Source organism: Astatotilapia calliptera, chromosome 17, assembly GCF_900246225.1.
Source record: "Astatotilapia calliptera chromosome 17, fAstCal1.2, whole genome shotgun sequence".
NCBI classification, from domain to species: Eukaryota; Metazoa; Chordata; class Actinopteri; order Cichliformes; family Cichlidae; genus Astatotilapia; species Astatotilapia calliptera.
In genome coordinates, this window is record NC_039318.1 from 23,129,760 (window position 1) to 23,153,172 (window position 23,413).

General features: G+C 38.7%; 1 protein-coding gene across 2 annotated transcripts in view; it reads right to left on the reverse strand.

The window, feature by feature from the left end:
- Nucleotides 1-23,413, reverse strand: part of syt1a (synaptotagmin Ia) — a 214,453-nt gene that overhangs the window by 157,615 nt on the left and 33,425 nt on the right. For both annotated transcript variants that reach the window (XM_026146694.1, XM_026146690.1), the window contains exon 2: nucleotides 7,686-7,733. The gene's annotated coding sequence lies outside the window, so the exon portion shown is untranslated. The remainder of the gene's footprint in view (nucleotides 1-7,685; nucleotides 7,734-23,413) is intronic.

Consider the following 23,413-nt stretch of genomic DNA (forward strand, 5'->3'; position numbering starts at 1 on the left):
CACACACTTACAAAGCTAGCAATAGTTATAAATTGTTATTGAGACAAGCTTCAACTCTTTTTCCCTTTAAGTTCAATATCATCCCAATTGTTCCTCATTTGTTTGTACTTGGTTTGACCTATAGTGTAAGTTTTAAAAAATCATGTCGCTACCAAAAAAGGATTAGTTTTCAATGATGCTTCACATTTTTAATGAGCAACCTATCTGCCAGCTTATCTTTGGATCTTTTTTTTTAACAAATAAGGTTAAACCTAAATGAGATTTCCCAAGAGATTACCATTATCTTTATCACCATCTTTATAATCAAGCCAGTACCATGCACATCACTTTAATATGGTGGGATATGCAAAAAGCAATTATGTCAGCCTGTTGTGTTATTAAGATTCCATTTTAATCTCAGTAACAGGAGTAATAGTGTCTGCAACCATGCTAGCAGTTCTAAGTGCTGCTTTGAGCTAAATGCTCTCTTCAGCATGTTAACTAGCTCACAACTGATATTTGCTGATATTTATGAAGTACTATATTTACTGTGCTCACTATACTTACTAGTTAAAAACAAAAAATAACAACTGGGGTCAAGGAAATGTCATAACATTCCCCCCCCCCCAAAAAAAAAAACTAACAGCGCTTTCTTACCAATTTGAAAATGTGGTAGATGTGTCTCCAGTGGATTTGATTAAATCTGCAGTAGGCCATTATCTACAAAAGTCTTGGCATATGAACGCACTTCACATATTTTTTTAAATATTTAAGGCTATGTTCACACTGCCGGCGAAAGCGCATCAAATCCGACTTTTTTGACCCTATGCGACCCAAATCCAATGATGGTATGACAGTGTGAACGGCACAAATCCGATATTTTCAAATCCAATCTGGGTCACTTTCGTATGTGGTACTGAATCCAATACATATCTGATGTTTTAGAAAGCGACTGCTGTTTGAACGGTCATGTCGCATTAAATCCGTTTTTTACGTCACTGACACAAGACAGACGCCAATTATCAGCGCCGGAGAAGACATCGTGAACGCTTCCTGGCCATCCAGTGTAGATGTCAGTGAAACTGTTGGGAAGACAACGTTGAAGAAACGTGAACATTTTATTCGTACTGTATAATCTGCAGATTCTGACAGAAATCTGCAACTATCCTTTGAAGCAGCGCTCCTCTCTAAAACAGCAATAAGGATAATTATTAGGCCATATGTAAATAACAAAATAACTTTATAACTTAAAGCAAAATTGGGGAACGTAAAGTCTGAAACAAGTCTTTATATTAACAGCCATCAGTCAAACAATACTGTTTGGTCTGAGTCTAAACAGAGCGCGTTGTGTGTGACGTCTTCTTTTGTGCATGCGGGCCGCTTTGAGGGTTCACGCTAGAGCGCATTTGCTGTCACACTTTATTTGTAGTGTGAACAAGCAGACAAGAAAAATTGGATTTGATCAAAAAATCTGAATTGAGCATTAAGACCTGCAGTGTGAACGTAGCCATAGTTGCCGACTTCAGATTTCACACAGTACTCAATCACCACTCTCCAAAATCAAAATCCTCTGCTTAACTAATTGTAAAGACTTTTGTCCCCCTCTTCGTGCTACTTCATACACCTTAACTGATGCAGTCAGAGACCTGTGATTGGATTGGTCAGTCTATTATCACAGGTTAGACTTTCTAAAGTGCACAGAAGAAGAAGAATTGAATTCATTTTCACTGAGACTGGACAACTGAACTAGTCTATGTCGATTGTCACCTTTTCAATTGCATAATTTTTGTAGTTGTAATTTGCAAATGTCAGTAGTTTACCTCCTTGAGGTAAATATTCAACATCAACTAAATCAAAGAGAAGAATGATCAGCTGACTTGGTGTACTGATTTTAATACACTTGCCAACGCTAGTTCAGAGATTGCTTGAAATAAATTGCTGAAAGGAAGATGAATGTTTTGTCCAGCAATATCATAAACATGCTGACTACTCGAGCTTTAAGTTGCATTTAGTTTACTACAATATAAATATGTCCTTAGTAGGGACATTCCAAGCAATTAATTTACAGACTTATCTGACTTTTTGAACAAATAGTTCAAAAAGTTAGACAACAGCCAGTCAAAATAGATTGTCTATTGATCCTGAAAACAAACCAACTCAAACCCCAGTAAAATATGCAGAACTTAACTGGACATAGCGTTTTCAGTGGAGAAACATTTCGTCACTAATCCAAGTGACTTCTTCAGTCTCAGCTGACTGCAGGTTTCCCCGACTTTATAAACGGTACAGTTTCATGACTGAAACTAACACCACTGGATAACGATGGGCGGCGAGGTCAGTTTTTTGATCATCAACATTCAAATTGTCATGACCATTGACCAAAGTCCACTGATCAATGGCACCATTCATAGTTGGGGAATGGCTGCAATCACAGCATTGTAAGATCCTAAAAGATGTACCCATAGGCCCCCTCCTCGATTCAGAGATGGCCGTTCCCTTTTCACGTAAATGGCCTCCTTTACTCCGCGCTCCATCCAGATCAACAGAATCAGCTTTTTGAGATTTCCCTAAATGGATGATTGAGCATGCATCAAGACTTAACTGAGAAAGTTCAGGTTGTGTTTTGTCACATATAAACTTTTAAGCTTGTTAGAATTCTATTGTATTTACGTGTATGTAAATCAGTAAATCATTGCACCCATTTTATATTTTCCTAGTAAAATATAAAGAGTTGAGTGGTGACTCAAGACTTTTGCACAGTACTGTAAGTGCATCCGCAAACTGTAAATAAAAACAACTGCAAATTACATAAATGTGACTCGTCTTTGGCTTACATGATTACCGTGCATCTACAAAGTGCTTCTGCTATTTTCCAAAACATCGCACTTTTAGCAGTTAGATGAGGGGAGGTGAACACATCAGCCACTTATTAGTTGTTAAAGTAATGTGAAATTTAAAATGGCTCAGCACACTGTTCTCTGCTTTCTGCACACTGAAAATGCCAGGAGGTTATACAGCCTTCTCGGTCAAACACTATAAAATATCTGCAAAATACTACACCAACAAAAACTGCTCTGAAAACACCACCAAATTACTTTTTTTAACAATCCCAAAGATGTTCACTTTAAGTGAAGAAACAATGAATCACCTCTGAAACACTACACTTTATCTTTGGAAGCCATTAAGGCTCGTCTTTCGTCATATGGGTAATTTGTCGAACACATTTCTGGTCATGTTGTTTTTATTTTGAAGCACACTGAACCTGTGTGTTAGCCGTACTCTTTTTTTTCAGTGGCTGACGAACAATAAATGAGTTTAAAAGGGGAATAAGTGCGCTCATCCTTCTGTTACCCTCCGGCAAAACGTAGAGCCTGGGTAGACTAGGATTTAACCCAATCATATGGCATGAAGGATGATTAATATGCTTGCTAATGTGAGGCGGCTTAAACATCTCTGGATATGAGATCAGGTAAACAGCAGTGAACACCGGCAACTGGAGGTGGGAAGTGCACAGTCCATCAATCATGGTTGACAGCTGGGACAGACGCAGTAACTATCATCATCATCAGATAGGAGTGGGTGCTACACTGCTTCAAATCACAGTGCTAATTAGTGCTATCTGCAAATGTACACTTATGTATAGAGAAACTCAAGAGAATTATTCTGAATTATTCTGTATTAACTAATGTTTAGCAAGTCCAAATAAACTGTTTTACACTTCTTTTGAGCTCAATACTGAGCACAGCACTCCTTTTAATTTGCTACAGTTAGAACTGATGCTTTCATAGTGGAGGTAATGTAACATCTTGAGTGGCTACTAGCAACAAAGCAGGAATGATGACCGACTTCAAACCAAAAAGCCAAAATCAGAGACAGTAGTCAGGACTATCTATTAATATACAGTAGTACTCTCTCAAGGTTTACTGTCCTCAACTAACAGGTATGAGAAGATAGCAGAAAAAGTAATAAACCCTCACCACTCAAATTATGAATGTCCTTGATTAGGGCTGTGCGATATGACCAAAATCTCATATCCCGATATAAGAATTCTATCGTCCCGATAACGATATAAATCACAAAACTGTAACATTTTCTGTAAATTCTGTGAATCTCGGGCAGCTTGACTTGCGTGAAGTGTTTCCAGCTGCGCGTCATGTACCTGGAGTTGAGTGTTTTAACCGATGCATGAAACTATACATTTTTAGACATAAGTTGTAACGGCCGCCGTTTTCTTTGTGAGTATTTGTTACACGGCGTGCTGCGGGAAAAAGCCTGTTCTAATGTTTGAGTCTAAAGTTTATTTTTTAGCACCTGGCGGCTCTATTTTACTTCTCATCTGTAAATAATCTGCTCTTTCACGTGATTCAGTTTATTTTGAAAAGTCTCAACAGGATCTTGAGCTTTATTGTGAAAGGTTTATGTGGTACATAAACAAGCGGACATGCGATGGTGATTGTTACCGTCGTTGTTGCTAACCACAACGCATAAAAACAGGCGCTTGTCCGTCTGTAGTGTGGTTATATTAAATATAAGAGAAACATAGAACTTTAAGAAATTAATATAGCCACTACAGTGACCATCAAAACGATGAAAAAATATTGCTGTAAACAGTTTATTTTGCAACACCACGAAACAAACGATAGACGTTTTTATATCGTCATCTGATATATATTGTTATATCGAACAGCCCTATCCTTGACTATATTCAGATTATTCCAGCCTCAGTAGGAGACCAGCCTCCACTTCATGAAAGCCACAAAATTTGAACTAGAACAGATTACCACATGCCTTTTCCTAATTGGAGGCATACACAGTGTGTACTGGGCTACCTACACATCAAACCTACAGGAGCTGCCATAGAAGCCCAAGCCATGAAGCTCCCAGCACACAGTTTTTGTGCTGATGTTTGGAATTTCACAGCTACTGAGTTTTACACCAGGCTTATTACAGTTGAGGAAAATTAAACTACAAACTAAAACTGGATGAGAAAAAACATTGAAGTTTACTAAAATAAAAACAAAAACAAATGAACTCTAACTACCGTATTTTCCGCACTATAAGGCGCACTTAACATCCTTTAATTTTCTCAAAAATCGGCAGTGCGTCTTATAATCTGGTGCACCTTATCTATGAATTCTGGCTGTGTTTACTGACTGTAGCAATGGGAATTGCATTTACCTGTGTGTTCCGCCCGGAGTCTCTGCTTCTCACCTTCCGGTGTTACACTCTCAAGACTCCGGGCGGAACACACAGGTAAATGCAATTCCCATTGCTACACTGACCTCGAGATGATTTTATGTGGTACACAGGGCTCAAAAAATCTGTCAAAAAATGTTTTAGTAGGACTTTGCTAAGCTACGAAGCTGCACCGCTTGATGAATTGTCTGAGCGTTACGGCTACCGTAGTCAGGATCCTTGCGGCTCATAGTAATCTGGGTCCAAAACTCTGTCCACGTCAGGTCCCAAACAAACACTGTGTAAATTCTTTCATCTTTAATAAAATGATCAGTGTTGCTGCTTTACCAGGTGTATCAATTAAGTTAAACATCCAGGCATCCATGAAAACAGAATTTATTAAATTAAACGGAGTTAGAAGTTAGCAGGAAGTTAGTAGATAGTTAGCTCGCTGGTTTTGCTAGTGACCTTAACATGGTATATCATGTTCTGACTGAGAGATTTCTGGAAAAAAACAAAACGTACAGCTCTGCTATCACTTCCAACATGAATGTAGAGAGAAAGCTACACAATAGTGATGTTTGTAGGATTACTGAAGTTGGGCTAGATGGTAAATAATGCTGTGCTAGTGATCGCTAGTGACACCGCTATGTTAGCATACCAAAGCATAAAACTGAACCTGGAGAATGAACGCTAACCTTTTTCCACTTTTTTTGACAAATGCAATCGCCCGGAAAATTGCTGTAAACGGACCAAACTTCAGTAGGAAAGAACAACTGAGATAGTCCAGCCACAATATGAGGTTAGTCATTAATGTAAGATAAGATAACCTTTATTAGTCTCACACGTGGGAAATTTGTTACAGCAGAAAGTGGACAGTGCAAAGTTACATAGCAAAAAGTAGAAAAACACTGGAATAACATATACTGTTGTTCCTGCGTTTATAGAGCAGCTACCAGAGAATTCAACATTAATGAATTAATGGTATGGAAGTGGAGGAAGCAAGCGGAATGAGTTGAGTAAAGTTTGACTTTTCTGACTGATTTGTTTCGTTAAATGCGCTTTATAATACGGTGCGCCTTATGTATGAACACAGACCCGTGTGTCGACAGTGCGCCTTATAATACCGTGTGCCTTATGGTCCCATAAATACGGTACAATGATTTTGCCAACTTGGAAAACTAACAAAATAAAAACAGAGGAAATATCATTAGATTGGAAGAAATGTCACCCAGTCACCTGATGCACTCTTTAAAGTGACCCATTCTTTCACAGATATGTGTAAAGACACACTGCAAGGCTATCTGCTCGATTTTACACACCTGAGGTAAGGTGGCTGAAAAAACTGAAACTGAGAGATTAAAAGGTGTGACCCAATACTTTTTTCCATATGGTATCCATATAGTATGTTGGCATTTGTGTAATTAATCTCACTGCCTGAAGGGAAGATAAACTTCAGTTTTTGGCCTGCTGTCATAGCAACATGAAGTAGTTACAAAAAAACCTCACTATTTCTTTGTGTTTATAGAGATAATTTGGCACCACAACTTTTGAAGTAGTGTATTTCATAAGAAAGCACATTTCAGGTCTGCAGCAGATATTCAGTACAGACCGAGCAGAGAGACACAAAAGTGTTATTGCCTAAACCTAAAAAAGTATTTTCTGTTTAAACCTAACAAATGAGTTTCTATATTCTAATCATAACTAGGTCATTTTAAATGTCACCAAGTAAAGTATTTTTTTAGTTATTGACATATTGAAAAACAATACAAATGTGTGATGTTTAGGACTTGAACTTGGGAGCAGCAAAACTATTCACTCCGCAAAAAATAGCACTTGAAAATCTAGTGTCTGGAGGCACAAACCAGTCGATTACAAGTCGTGACTATTTTCAAACTGTTGGGAGACTATGTTGTTATTTTAAATGCAATAAGCAATTCTCTCTGCACTGTTCATGTTTGCTATTCATAGACAGGCTTTATGTACCTTTGAATTGCTTGAAATATTTATCCAAACATTCAAGTAAAAGTCCGGCCTACTAAATAACGAATAAACAGAAAACACAAAAGCCAGTGGCGCTCATCCACCTGACTGGATGGCCACGCCGGTCCTTCTGATCACAGCTGACTTCACTTCATTGAATTAACACACAGCTTTCTGGGCTACAGGCTCAGGGGCCATGTTGGAGCCTCACTGGTGAATATTAGATTGCACGCCTCCAGATCTCATTAAAGGAGGCAACAGGACAATGTCTGCATCTCAAACGAGACCAGAGGCCATCAAGCATTCTGGCTCCCTGTTGGATTTACTGATTTGATTGATACTGTGTGCGTGCATCAGAGAATAACAGAGGGCAAGATGTCATTTTTGGTAAATATAATTAAGGCATTTTTATAAACTACACAATTGGTGGAAAATTGGAATTTGGGAGTGTATAGCATGGGGTAAAGGGCGTACACTAAAGGCCCTGTCCATTTTCCATACAGATGAAATGACAGATCTGATGAAAAGCCTATTGGCCTGACACTTACAGTATCTTCAGTCAAAGACGTTCCTTCCTGTCTTCCACTTCCAGCTCACTGAAAAACAAATTTCACAGTGTCATTATAAAACAAAAATCTGCACTAACAGGAGATATGTAATCTGTGCTGACAAATACAGGGTAAGAGTAAAACCAATGTTTTTTAAATGGCTTGGGTAATCCCACCAGTATTTTTTTAAATGTAATGAAATGGGCCAAATGAAGGCATACAACTGAGGCTTCCCTGAAAATTAAATTAGTGGGTCACTGCAGGATTTTTTTAATAAAGATGTCCAGTATTAGCCACAGACTATTAGATAGTTTTAAATAAATACTACTTGTGCCCGAAGGCGGAGGTTTTATGGTGGTTAATTGCTAGTAGCCGCTAATTAATGTAGTTCATACTGTTAAATCTTTCAGTGTCCACTATTAACTTCAGTGAATAAGCTTAGAGGTGGTATGTTATGTCAGGCAATACGAGGAAATTAAAATACATGCTTTCAAATCCATCCTAACCACACTGTAGGACAAAGACAAGCTTTTTCCTCTTTCACTAAATGTAATATATGTATAAACATAACATACACACATTTTTGTCAAACAGTATTTATATTTAAATTAACAGAAAGACATAACAGCTGCAGATGACTCAACAAAATTTAGTAAACATGGCTTGTAAACTTTCATTTTTAGCAGATTAGACCAGAGCGTATCCTGAATACGATGCTTTTAAATTATTATTATAATACCTCTAATTTCCTCCTACAGCAGTTTCCATTCTAAAATAAATGTATTTTTTTTTTCATCCCAATTCTCATTTTGTCCTTCAGTTCCATAAGAAATAATTGGGTTTACCCTAATTTTGAACTCAATTAGCTTGGGTTTCAATCATTTTTTTTTTCAAATGTTGTGAAACTGATTTGTATCTTAACTTCAAACCTCTGTTTTAAAATGTTAATACATCTTACAATAATTGGTGACAGGCATCGGTGGTCTCATTTACAGGAAGCAGATGGCACATTGTGTAGCAGTGCAGCAGTAGCAAACAACACATGCTGGTACCCTTAAATAGGTTCAAAGGACAAACAAGCAATAGAAATCGTAACAAAAAGAAACCATAACTATTCATACCTTTCTCTACAGTTCTCAAAAATGAGAGTCTGACTACACTGGATACTCGTCACTGGATCTTTGAGGCTTATAATAAAAAGAGATGAGAGGAACATGTTTATACAACAGGTGCTTGTGTTTGATCCAGCCAAACATGCAAAACCAACACGGTATGTCAAACAAGAGGATAACTTGAGATTGTAGGAGGTACTTCCATGTGATATGCAGCCACTTGGTTATGTAGGTGGTCTCAATTTAATCCTTTTAATTTCATTTTCCAGAACCCCCACAAGCCCAGAATGTACAAGATCAAAGCTGTACTGTACGCTGGCGTCATAGTGCTTCTTAACTGGCCCTGCAAGGATGGTGCTATTAAAGAGAAACTTGGGGATTGTTTTTTTTTTCAGTCAGGGAGCAGCGACCCTTAAGAAAGTTGAAGCATTGCCTAAAGGAAACATTCGTTTTGTACAAGGGTGGCAATATTGCACCATATCCAAAAGTATAAAAACTCCATGCCATTAACAGGACTGGTAGAAAAAAAATAACAGCCTGGTCTGGTGGCAAAATGTGGAAGCACCTTCAGCATTTCTTGCATTTTCTTCCTTTGGCTTTTTTTTTTTTCAATTTGGAAATAGACATGTCCAATAAAGCAAATCTACAGGTTGAATATTATCACCTTCAGAAACTTGTGAGAGATTATGTTGAATGTAATGAAGTAATCTTTGTGAATGTAAAACAAGCTGCCAAATATATGCGAGTTAAGTAACTGGTACATATCAGCCACTAATTAGCAGCTGATATTTACCAGTAGACAGCAGGAGGGCTTTGAAAGCCAACTCTGTGCTTTTACTGAAAAGGTGTTTCATGAATGTGTAACAGACATGTGGGCTTGAAAAACACCTCACCATGTACCCACTGGGATACTTGGTCCCAAAATAGACTTCAAATGCCTGGGGAAACCAGTCAGCCTCACTGGCATTAGCATCCAGTAATCTAAGTGGAGAGGGCCTAAAGAAATGTCTATTTTTTATAGTGGAGAGGTCAAGAATAGGCCTTTTACAGTGAGTAATGTGCCTGAGGGTTCTGCTGCCAAATGTTAACAAAGAATGCGTAATTAATATCACTTAAATCATATCCTATCAAGTCAATGTCCTAATAATCAACATAGACAACTGCAGTTATAATCATTACCACAAAAGAAACTGATACGACAGAAGTAAACAAATGTAGCAGACAAGCTATGACTCAAGAAGACTTGATACACGTCACCAAAATGATTGGCCGAGTTTCTAAAGTACAGCGAGTAATGGCAGCCCTCTTGAAGCTAAAACAAATTTGGCATGATGGGACCTTTCATGTTTCATTATCCTAAAGGGGAAAAAAATCCTAAACTTCAGATCTGTGTGTTTTAGTCTATTTCACAGCTTTCAAAGCTATTGCACCATGCAGCTAACCCAACTTTCATTCTGTGCTCTCTATTCAAAGGACCCATCTCATGTTGTCCTGCCGCCACACTAATATCCACAGCAAACACCCATCCTGGGAGTCTGCGGGAGGGGAGTTCAAACATTTTTATCATGGCAGTTTCACTGCTTGTCTGTGGGCCAAAGCCTTGTGTCAAAGTGTCAGTGTCTTGATGTTACGTATGTCCTCAACATTGGCAAAAAACAATGCTGTCCGAAGAGTGTAGAAGCCTATTTAGAGTATATCGATGGTATTCTTCAGAAATTGCTCATGTTGGTGTCAGTTTCAGTAAACATCAGTGTTATTAGAACTGGAGACCAGTGCTGACATTTTCAAGCAAATTTATGCTAATTTCCTGGGGTTTTCCCCACACAGCTGGATCTGGAGTTTACAGAAAAACAGGAAAATATCCAGTGGGCGCACATTTCTCTGGGTGAAAATGCCTTGTTGATCCATGACTAGACTGATGGAGACTACATAGGAAGCTGATAAGAGAGCAAAAGCAGCTCAAATGAGCAAGCCAAGGTATGCAGAAGACGATCTCTCAAAGCACAACATCCTGGACTTTGAAACAGATAGTCTACAGCAGCAGAAGACCACATTGGGTGCCACTTCTGTCAGCTGAAATTGAGGCTTTTGTCACGGTGGGGATCGCTGGTGTGTTTGAGGTGTGGACCAAAAATGCAGACACGGGAGAAAAACAAATTATAACAGAAAGCGAGCCGTTTATTTGAGCTGATGTCAAAACAAAAAAATAAGGCAAGGCAAACTGAAGAAAAACTAACCTGAAACCTAAACTGGCCAAAACTAAAACATGACATACACAGAAAATGAACGTGAACAGGCGCTTGAGGAGAGCCAAAACTCACAGAAACATGCAACCAGACAAACCAACACCGAATAAAGGACTTAAATACACAGAAGGCTAATGAGAGGATGGGGAACAGGTGGGAATACAGCTGGGAAAAATCAGACCTAACAAGACAAGGGGAAGCAAAACGAGACCCACTGCACACAGGACAGGGCCTTTCACAATAAAACAGGAAACGGCATTGAACGTAGACATGACAACACAAGCTTGACATAGAGACATGAAATACCTGAGGAGACATGGAACACATGTAGAGACTAAAGCACTGGCATAACAGAAAGTAAAACCACAGAGGACAAGACAGACTATACAGAGGACAGGAAAAGACTCATAAATCACAGAGACATGGATGAGACAAAACCTAGAATAAAACTCAACTAAACCGTAACTAAATAATACCACAAGAACTTCTAACATAAGACAATACAAAATACAAAACAAGCCCAAAATGCTGCGTTACAGACCCAGCCCCTGACAGCTTTTTTTTTTATTGCAACATTCGGATGGTAGGTTCATACTTTGTTAGAAACAACATGAAAGCATGGCTCCACACCATCACACCACCAATCAACTGATTGATATGTGTAATGGTGGACCATGTCTATCCCTTGATGACCACTGTATAACCATTTCCTGATGGTTGTTTCCTGCTTGATAACAAACCATGTCACTAAACTCAAATAATATCAACATGGTTTCTTGAACATGACAATGAGTTCAGTGTAGGTAAATGGCTTCCACAGATCTGTACCATGGATGTAAATCCGCAACAACTGTATGATGCTATCATATCTATATGGACCAGAATCACTAAGCATAGTTTCCAGGACCTAGTTGAATTTAAGCACCAAAAAGTAAAGCAGTTTTGATGTCAAGCCGGAGTCTGACCTGGTTTTAATGAATTGGGTGATGAGTGTATATTTACGAGTGTATTCTAGACCACAGAATAATGTAAAACTGAACCAAGGATGACCTGAAACCATCCAAATATCCTAAATAAAGAGACAGACCTCTTAAGTTAAATACCTTTAATCTAACTCGAGTAATTTAACAATGCTATTCCTCAAAGTGAGCGAGCAATACAGGCCCACTGGATGTAAGCTAGTTTTCATAGCTACTAAAATAAATACATAAACCAACCAGAAACTTTTAGGACTAGTCTAACCGCACAGATGAATATTGGAATTAAAATGTGTTTCTTGTGTTCCTCAATTTAGGAAACCTGCATTTTTTTTTTTTGCAGAAATAGAATGAATCTTTTCAAGCCTTCATACCTACCAACACTACCAACCCATACAACAATGCATTTGATTCATAAAGTATTCTGAGTACTCCACTTTCTGCTAAACTGTGGTCAGTGTGTTCCATTTAAAAATGTCAATATATATTTTCATCATTTTTGCCAGTGTAGACTTGATAACTACAATGGCCAAATGAAAATATGCCGCCTTACATTTTTCAAGACGTATTAAAAATGTTGAAATTTACACACGAAAAATAATTATTCTGTTAATAATGTAAAACTTCAAACATTCAGACCTTTGAGCCTCGTTTCTTCCCTGGCAGCAATTACAGCTCAGAGGAACTTTCTCGAATTCTTCCCAGCAGACCCTCTCAAGCTCCATCAGATTGCATATAAACCGTATGTCAACTGCGATTCTTCAGGCCTCTCCACAGATGTCCTGTGGGGTTTAACTCTGGGCTTTTTATGGGGCTACTCAAGGACAGAGACTTGTCTTCCAGCTACATTGTTGAGAAGAAAGGCATCTTGCCCTAAGCTGAGACTTTACACACTGTGGATAAGTCTGGCCTTTTCTTCAAGGGTGTTTCTATTTTGACTGCAGTGATCCTTCCTAGTTGTCTTCCACACTTATGCTTCCCAGCAGGGATGGTATTAGCCAGATGAACAGTGCCTGATGTAGGCTAGACACAGAGCTTGGAGTTCTGTCCAGAGAATTACATCTTTGTCTCTTCAGATGATTGACCAGAGTCCCTTAAAAGTAATTTGACAAAATCAAAGTAGGCTTTAATAAGCCTTTTACTCAAAAGTGGCTTCTATCTACCTGCTCTTATGTGCACATTCCATGAAATTTGGCACAGGTTCCAGAAACATTAAGGCTAATTAAAGCACACACAGTGCAGCGCACATGATTATAACTAGGAAACCCACTGCAAAAGAGGTAAATACTTCCACAAATGAGGACTTTTTCCATTTAAATATATTTGCAGATCTTTGTAAAGCCTCATTTTCACTTAGTCATTATGGATTTGTTAAGAAGGGCAATTAATCTATTTAAAGGGAAACAACATTTTTCTTGGTAAAACATACACATGGCTTTCATTATTAACAGTTAAGACTATCTGGTGTCAATATAGTAGGGGAGTTCAAAGTACAGTACAATGCCAGGCAAGAGGCATAATCACCGAATTATTTTGCATGACTACTACATCCAGGTCTTCTGAGATTCAAACCTCTGTAGTTGAGATCAAGAGCTGGCCATCCCACTGCACATTTATCTGGTTACTCTGGACAACACATTAAATATTTCTCAGTGCAACACAAGAGAATACTTCAATACCCCTATGCAATAGGAGCAGCAGTCTCATAAAAACACACACACACAATCACACCATATTAAATCTAGGCTCATATTAGTGTTTAGATCTGAACATCTATTTAATAAGAAACCGGACGGACAAATGCTTAAGGAACAATGCCTACTTCTTTGTTTAGCTGAAGGGACACAAAGCCAATATCCTGTATGGAGATATTACTCCTGAGAAACAGGAGGCTTTGCCATTCTCCAAATCAAGCTCTCTGTGCAGTTTGAAGGATGGATGGAGCAGGTTCGATTGTTTCTCTGAAGTTGGTCGTTTCCTTCCCACTAGACTGGCAGCCTTGAGAACAACCAGCTTCGAGGCCCACTTGAATTTGGCTCAAAGAATCTGGCAGACGTGCAGCAATGAGGCTGTTAGCAAGCAGTGAAAAGATGAATACACTTCTATCTTGCCAAAACCTTTGCACGGGGGCACTTGTATTTTTATGGGATGTAATGGGACCGCCGTATGACTCTGTCTGGTACACCCCGTTTTTTTCAGCTGTTTGCATACTGATGCCTTGTTTTCTGTTTAGAGTGGCATCTGGAGTTTACACCTCCTCTCTCTTCTCCAGTAAGATTAATTATGCAAACTAGGACACAATGTTTTTGTTTGTGGTGATGTTCTTGTTATGGATAGTGAGGTAAAAAGCACAATTTTGCCAACATGCAATGTGGGTACGCAAAGATATCTACAACGGCCATAGATTATCCTGTATTATAGGATAATCCAGGCTTTTGGTGCCTTTTACAAGTAGAATGGAGGTTACTGTGAAATAAATAAAAAAACCCAGGATTTTTTAGTGTTAATGAACAGACACACAATTGTAGCTCTCACTAAAGTATTTATCAATTAAGGCTGAAAACAGATATCTCGAGCAGTGAAGGTCACTGCACTCAGCTGCTGCTGGATATTATTATGTGTATGATTTTAATGGATTTTCATAAACAGGTATCTAAAAAGCAAATTAGCATATTCAATTAATCTTTGCATTCCTATCAAGGCTTTTTTCACTCTGTGGTGTTAGTGTTTATGTTTCGTCTCTTTTGACACTCAAAAATGGCCCCGTCAGGCTGACTGCCGCACATCCATTCTACTCCGCCTGTGTCTGTTGATGCTGTGGAAGAATAATTAAATGTTTTGTTTGCTTTGTTTTCTTTCCTTTTTTGTGTAAAGGAGAAAGGATGGGTCTCTGCTGTCAGTTATTGTATGATCTGGTGCTCCAGCCAGGCCGGGCCCGTCAGTCAACATTTCTCTCTCTTGACATGAAAACATTTGATAATCATGCTGCTACAGATGCCAGAGAGGAGTATAAAAAAAATTTAAATAACCTGGTATGCCTTGCCTGCTAATTACACTGCCTGAGATTTCTCTTTGTCATCACGCTAAATCGCATGACATCTAACAATGGTATTGCATTTTTGCCAATTTACAAAGCTGGAAAAAAAACAACAAAGAAAAAATAACAGTGAAAACTAAACTAAAAGTACAGTCTGTATGCTAGAAAAACATGAATATGTGATTGGATTATATATGCAACAGGCGTGCCTAGTGTAGCCCATCTGTGGCTCTGGTGTGATTGTGTTAAAAGGAGAACATAAGCTGATGAAACAAGACTTGCTGCTTTGATTATAGAAATAAATTAAACATATGTTTACACTTTGAACCACTACAGGCTTGTTAATGCTCAGTTGTAGGTGTAGGTGGAACACTGTCAATATAGAAAAGTCTAAATCTCCAAGTAGCCAAACCTCAAGTGCTATTTGATCCTGTTTGATCAGTAAAACAAAACACACTTACTTAGCAGCACTATTATATATAAAAAGTTTCCCCCAAGACATCAGAGCCAGCAAACAGCTGTAACCTTGGAGCCAACAGACAGCCTCCGGACTGGACATTGTTAAAATGTGAGCACTCAGAAGTACACTTATTAAGGACTGGGTAAATAAAGGGAAATATTTTTGTCTTGCATTAATGAAATGATAGTCTGGTTGAGTGCCACAAAGAACTTCAGTACCTGGGCAGAAAATGCCCTTGAAGCTGGCACTCAAATCAGACAGCATAATAACATTCAGATGGTCTCCCTGCATGATGATGACACAGCACTTGCAATCCCTGCGTCTCCTGTGCTTTGCCCTTGAATGATTAAGTCCTTACCCTTTGCATTTGCATTATGTTTTTCCACATTATATAAAGGGATGGGGGTTCAGCCACCTGATACACGTGACTATTTCCCAGTACACGAGTTGAAATGAGTTGAGAGGTAAGCAGACTTTGCATAAGTTGATGTGTTATTAGAGGAGACAACCATGACCATTTTGTGGCATGCTGCCAGCCTCACTGGTAACCTCTCTTCTAAGAATGGACCCAGTTTGAGGCACACATCCATCAAACGCTGTTGTATTTGGAGCAGAACCTCTTCGGCCAAGCCGTTCGAGGCAATGCTCTTAGGATTAAACCTAGATGAATAACAAAATTCTGTAAGAGACGACCTGTCTTTGTGCATTAGAAAGATGCATTACTGTCTGAGATACACAATCTTAAGAGACAAACCGGTTTGCCAACGCACAGTTTTATAGGTTCACAGAAAACGAGCCAATCTAGAAAGTAAATCAGACTCTCTTTGAAATCCCCCTCCTGTCTGCTTACAGTTGATCAGGACTCAATCCTCTCATGTAACACACTGAATGACAGCACTCCGTCTGCACTCTGGAATGATACTACAATCAAACTGCATTATCTGGCTTCTACAGGTGAAGGGCAGGGATAGCTCAGTAGGTAGAGTGGTGGCCCCATGATCGGAAGGTCGGGGGTTCGACTCCACTGAACGGCTACCCTGAGGTACCCCTGAGCAAGGTACCGTCCCTACACACTGCTCCCCGGGCGCTGCATTAGTGGCTGCCCACTGCTTCACTGGGTGAATGGGTTAAATGCAGAGGAACTATTTCCCTATGGGGACTAACACATACAGGTGTGAAGCAAATGTGGATTATTTGCCAATAAGGCTAATTTGAGTCACATTTGGCTCATCTCACAGATCTCTGTGGCGATCATGATGATAGGGTCTCCTTCACTTTTCAATCTTTGTTAAAAGGGATAATACAAGGTATAATTTCAGTCATTACAATTCTGGGAAGAATACCAGTGTCACATATTTTAATTATAAATACATACAACCAACTATTATGTCCACCCCTCAGGACACCATCACCTGGTGTGAGTGCACATGCACAGTCATTACAGGGTGAAAAAAAACACAGTTCTGTCCAGGATATATTTATATCAGCGTGTTGTTGTTGCAGGCAAAGACACGTGGGGTGAGGTGTTATGCATGTATAGGTATGTGTGTATATTGTCAGCTTCATGTCCAGCATGAGTTCTTCCCATCATCCATGTTACTGCATCAAAGACATGGCACTAGGGCTTCAAGATGGTGGCTAATTTAGAATGCAACATAATTAAATCTTGGCAGAGGAGAACAAGCTTTCTGATGTTAATGTGAAAACGGGTATTGTTCGTGCATGCAGATGGCACATGAATAGCTTGTTGAGAAGAAAAGAAAAAGATCTCAGCGAGTAGCAGTCTTTTTGCCAATGCTGACTTTACTAGCCCTGTTTTAACTGTTGCTAGGAAACACTCATTAGCGTGCTCGACTGATGGAGTCGAAGAGAGGGACGGGACGTATGAACTCAAAGTTAGACTTTAGCTAAGAGGCAATTATCTCTCTTCAGGCACAGCGTAGAAATGAATGCGAAAGGCTGACATAAAACACTGATAACACAAACTTTAGATCAGATGTTTAATGCAGCAATCATGCTGATGTAATATGATATTATATGCACTACATACACTTTTTATAGTGCATGTATATTCTGTTTAAGTCATATTAAAACATTTTAAGTCATAATTTAATCTCAGCTACAAGAGTCTTTTATCTAAAGCAGCCCTTTATTATGGCCATGTTTATATTTCTAATTACCTCTGCCAGATATAAGCAGTCGTGTTATTAAGTATCATCCTGATGCCCCCCCCTCCATCTTTGCTTTAAAACTATACTAAGATGACCATTGACTCACGATAAATCAAAAAATTAGGAAGATTTGTAACAATTGGTCGAAATGTAACAATCCTTATTTAAAGAGAGCATCAATGGAAATGCAGCTACCCACTGCACCCATGGTGTCACAGCTTTGCTAAGCTAACACAAAATATATGAACAAAATTACTTGGTCACACCTGTTAATCTTTTAATTTGGGTATTTTCAGTCCCATTGCAGTATCCCATTGTGTGGTACTTCGATAGGATTCCACTATTACAACAAGTTAGTTTGCGAAATTTCTTCCCCTGCAGATATTACATGTAAGCGGTATTATTGCAGTAGAGTCACATCAACTCGTGGCAGACGAGTGACGTTACAGAGCAGGGTCGCTGAGTGATGAAGTGCATAGTGCATAAGCGTTGCCAGTGCCCTGATAACTGTAGACCTCCTCTGCATTAAGTTCAGAAAGGGAACAGGAGCTTCACAGAATCAGCAGGTTAGAAGTTAGAAGTAAAATCTTTGCCTGTGCTTTAAATGCTGACAGTCAAAGAAAATCCCAGAGTTAGAAAAAAACAAGGCTTCACACCATTGACACCAAAACCTGGATTTTTCCTTCCGAGGTTTCAGATTGCTTAAAGATTTTTCTGCCTTCACACTCTTGTAGCTGTTCAAAATGCCTTGATGCTATCTGAGATGGGCAATATCAAAATGATAACGAACAATATAAAAGATCCAGATAAATGGATCCAGATAAGATCACTAAGAGGGAAAAAAAAGTTACATAAAAAACTATGGAATTAGCATGCACTAAAATTGCTTTATTGGGCCATAAACTGGTGTTTTTGTCTTTAGATAACAACTACTGCTACTTTACTCCTTCAGAGCCATTTCATTACCAACAAAAAGAAACCACCAACTGGGAGTTTGTGATAAGCACAACTCATTCTCACTCAAAATAGACTAACACACATGCACTAGATCTTATTTAAATATAATACACTTGCAGTGATGCTTAGATATTCTTTCATTTTGAGAGCAGAGGGAAGAAAATAGCCAATAATCCTTAAAGCGTATGTTTGCCCTTGCTACTGTGGGTGCATGTGTTTGATCTCAGACACATATCCAGGGCCAGTTCATTAGTTTCACATTGAGTGGTAGGTATTCTGCAGTTAAGAGAGTAGAAGAAATCCAATTTTGTGCTGGACCTTCTCACCAATTCTTTCTTTAGGAATCTTTGAGGTGGGGCATCTAATGAGCTTCCATGAACTTTGTTTCCACACCAGACAATATGCCTCAACATTGATCTCACCTCTCCATCATGCACATGCCTGAAAAGCTGTTGAAATCTGCTCAGTAGAACTTTTCTTCCTTTAACTAAAAAAATAACACACACAAAGAAATATGCACTCCATATTTTATATGCATTTTCCATCAATGCCATATTGTCTTGATGTCAAGCGTATCAAATCCACTCTTTCCTCCCGCTAAAGTTGATTAACTGAACACTTGAAAGTGAATAATGCAAAACAGACTGTTGAGCTTTTCATACTAAAACAGCAACATGTTTTCCGAGTCACAGACTGCAGGCTTATTGTCACTGAGGTCGATCTCTGTGGCCCTGAGTAACCTACATGCTTTTTTGGCCCTCTGTCAGAATTTAAATGGATAAACAAAGGTCCTTTTGTATGTCAGGACATTGGGACAAAACCACACAGCCACACACACGCACATAAACTTCATCATCCAGCAGCCACATAGATCTTTTTTTTTTTTAATCAAGTTTGTTTGATGAGAGCATGCTTTGACTGGGACATAAAGCTGGCAGCAAAGGACGGGAGAATTGAATTAGTCTCGCTGTAGACAATACAGTAAACCTCTGCAGAGATTTGTTCCTCAGAAAGCACTGACCATTTTCCATCCTGAGCATTGTAGATGGAGATTAAAGTTTACTGTTGTGAGCAAAATATGGGACTTTTCAAAATAAAATCACCTGTCAGTGTACATATACACATAAAAAAATATCGTAAGAGGTTGTCCTTATATAATTTAGAGTAAAAAAGAGAGAGAGACAGAAAATGATTTGGTGCTGCCTGGCAGTTACACTGATTACCATCTCCAGCTCACCCAAGTCATTCCGAGCGCCATCCAACCTGTAAATCAATGTAAATCAGTTTGCATTTGCCCTAACGACTGCATAACCGTTTCACTGCATTACTGCATATGTTATAAAACACAGTTTTCACCATCACCTAAAAACAAAGGGCTAGATGTCTGCAAGAAAGCATACAGACTGGCTGGGATTATTTCTTGGGTGAAGACTATAGTAAAGACAACATAAGCGATTCTTATTTTCACAGCAGGGACATTGAAATGATGAAAAGGGCAAACACTCGCCACACTATGACCATATTTTAGACTTTTGTGTAGTATTTCTTCAAGCGTAATAGCAGTTAAATGTGACAAACCTATTTCCTTTTCCATATGGAGATCCGGGTGAAACCAGCGGGGTGCATTCAGATTCTGGCTGTGGACCATCACAAAGGCAAACTCAGTATTCTGTGAGTCAAGCTATTTGGACCTTTTATGACCTTTTATGTTTCGTCAAGAACCAGAGCACAATGCTGGGCAGATCAAAATGGACAAAACGGTAAGGGTTCCTGACAGCTTCATCCATACACTTTTTTTTTTTAAAGAAAGATAAAAATGGTCACGCAAATACAGAATCCGATATAGTGTGTTTTTTAATCAATAAAACAATAAAACATTTTTTTAATATCTTGCTCCATTTTGTATAAGTTTATACTCAAGTTTAAATAAATAACAACACTAAAGCTATTCTGTTATACCTGTATGTAAAAAATACACTGCGCCCAAAATATTTCATAGTTCAGCAACACTGATCAATCTAATAAACTTAAACCTACTCCATCCTCCCTATTCTGGTATTTTAAAGAGTACTTAGCAGACATTATAAACAACCTAACTAATAGGGTTGCAAACTCCCAGCAAAAAAAAATAGGGAACCACCCTCCACCTCATGATGCTTAATCGATGTAATCAAATTTAATTTGATGCAGGGGGAAAAATGCACAGAAATAAATTATTTTTCAAGAATAATTAAATAGATTCAACATCTTTCTTCAACAGAATTGCAGACTGCACAGATGGTATCTTCCCAAAGGAAAAAGTACTATAGCTTACTAGGGTATATTAGACTTAATAGTTAATATATACAGTAATGGACTTCTATATATTTTACATCAGATTAAAACTTTGGGTGTAAGATTCGGATAATTTTTTATTAAAAGCTGGACATTTTAAATGAGAATAAGAAAGAAAAGTATGTCTTTGTGCCCACTTTTCCCTGTTCATGCCCTATCGGCCCCCCTGGCTAAACTTTGCTAGATCCGCCCCTGCACAGTTACCAGCCGTCAGCTACGTAGAAAAAGATCCTGGTCTAGAAAGTAATATTAAATAAATTCTAACAACAGCTTATCAAGCTTAATAGTGCTGCTGTTGTTCAGCCGCTGGTTTCCTCTTTCTGGAAGTGGGCCAAAAACTAAAAAGAGAGACGGACTCGCGACAGAAAAGCCGATCAGCTGATCATTGATCAGTTTCACGATTGAAGTAGCAGCAGGAGAGAGAGAGAGAGAGAGGCAGTCGCTCCATATATCTGTTGTTAAGCTTAACGTGGGAATGCTTTACAAACATTCAGATGAACTTACACACTTGCTTTACTTCTCTCTGGGAAAACTTCCTCCGAGATGAAATGCTGGTTTGGTAGCGAGGCTACAAATACACACAGCCGCTCTATCACGTGATGCTTACTGCTGCGATGTGCTAGGTTATGAGCCGAGTTACGCCGTGTAGCAAGTTTTGTGAGGGGCTTTTTTGATATTTAATGGATGGATTACATTTTTTATTTCTCACCGATATTCCATCCAGTAATTTGGGTCAGTATCGGACCGATACGTAATATCGGATCGGTCCATCTCTAGTCACCAGCCTTTCTCGAGCTGATGAAAATGGCACACTCCCACAAAAAATTCAATGTATATATGTACACTACTGCTTAAGTAGTGTCACTCTGAATTGTTCATGCTTTTAAAAGAAAAGTGATTTTATTCGTTTTTAAAAATTTGGAATTATACAAATATCTCTGACTATGTGGATGTTTCTTATATTGAAACCTCCTACGCAACCGAACTTGAACAAGGCGCTTGGCACACTGGTACTTAGCTTCAGATATGATGATACTACACATTATGATGTCATTATGCTGCTCAGTAATCATGTAGCAATGAGCTAAAATGACCTGTTTTAATGGCTATAATGTCTAATTTATATCCACAAAACTTCAGTTACAGTATGCATGATGTACTGTATCAAGACACCATCAGGTTGCCTAGCTACCACCTAGCACCAGCCAAAAAGGGCCTGTTTGTAGTATGTATGGACCTACAACATCATATAAAAGCATTGCATTGCATTTCATCACTTTTCAACAGCACAAACAGGACAAACATTACTATGCCAGGGGGATGGACAGGTAATATTAATGGTAGGAGAGGAAACACATTTGGCTAGCTGACTGTCTTGAGCATCAGTCCCCATTGATTTGAGCTGATATAAAACAACATTTCTACAGAGACCTCTCTCTACGTTTGCTCAAAGAAATGAAGGCTTTCCTACAAGCATGTGCACATATACTAACTACTCGCTAAAAGCGAAAATTTTTTCCCATTTTCTTTTAGAAAATTCCTGTAAATACCCCTCATTTCTCAGCACAAGAATGCTTTTTTCCTGAGAAGGGTATTTCTGAATGCAGGCTTATATCCACCTACTTGGATTTGCCAATTCATAAAAGACCTATGATTAATTATTAAATTTTTCACTAATTGTGCTTTAGAAAACTTCTGCTCAATTTCATGTTATATCATGTGTAAATAAGGACCTTTCCAGATACTAATCTTTCTAAAAGTACGTTTGAGAGTAGTGTGGTTACAGCCGGAACAATCAATCATCTGACGCACCAAAATAACAAAGTAAAGAGAAAGGTGCAGTACGTCTGATGACCGAAGCCTTCTTCGTCTATGACGCAGCTCGGGTCTTCCTAATCAGTTGTTTTTATTCTGGCAGAAGGGACTGTACCTCCCCTGCTTGTGTCCATTATCCATAATTAGCAGAGAAGAGGGCTGCAGATGAGACAGAGAGGCTACATTAGTGCAGCTTCTCTGTTTTAATGTGAGCAGACTTGAATACGTATTAAGTAACAAACCTTTAGATTTTTTTAAGCATCGACATTTATGAGGGCTGTGAATTATGAGCCACATGCTGCTTTTGCTACAAATTAAATGCTAATTTGACCTATAGATTTGATCAAGAATGTATTGTCGCAGTGCCTCTGAATGCAACACATTCTGAACTTTGCAAAACAACATTGCAAATAATCAAACCAGTAAAATAAAGAGGAGCGTATCCAGCACAGTTAAGTTCAACCTCTGATGGCACACTAATTAGCTACTGAGTCGATAGTTTTGCTAAACATCAATAGTCTTATTGTGGATAGTGACATTCGGAGACATCAAATCAGCTGTGTGGTTCCTGCAAGCTTTAACAGCTTGAATATGCTTCACTCAGGGGTGTGGACTCTGG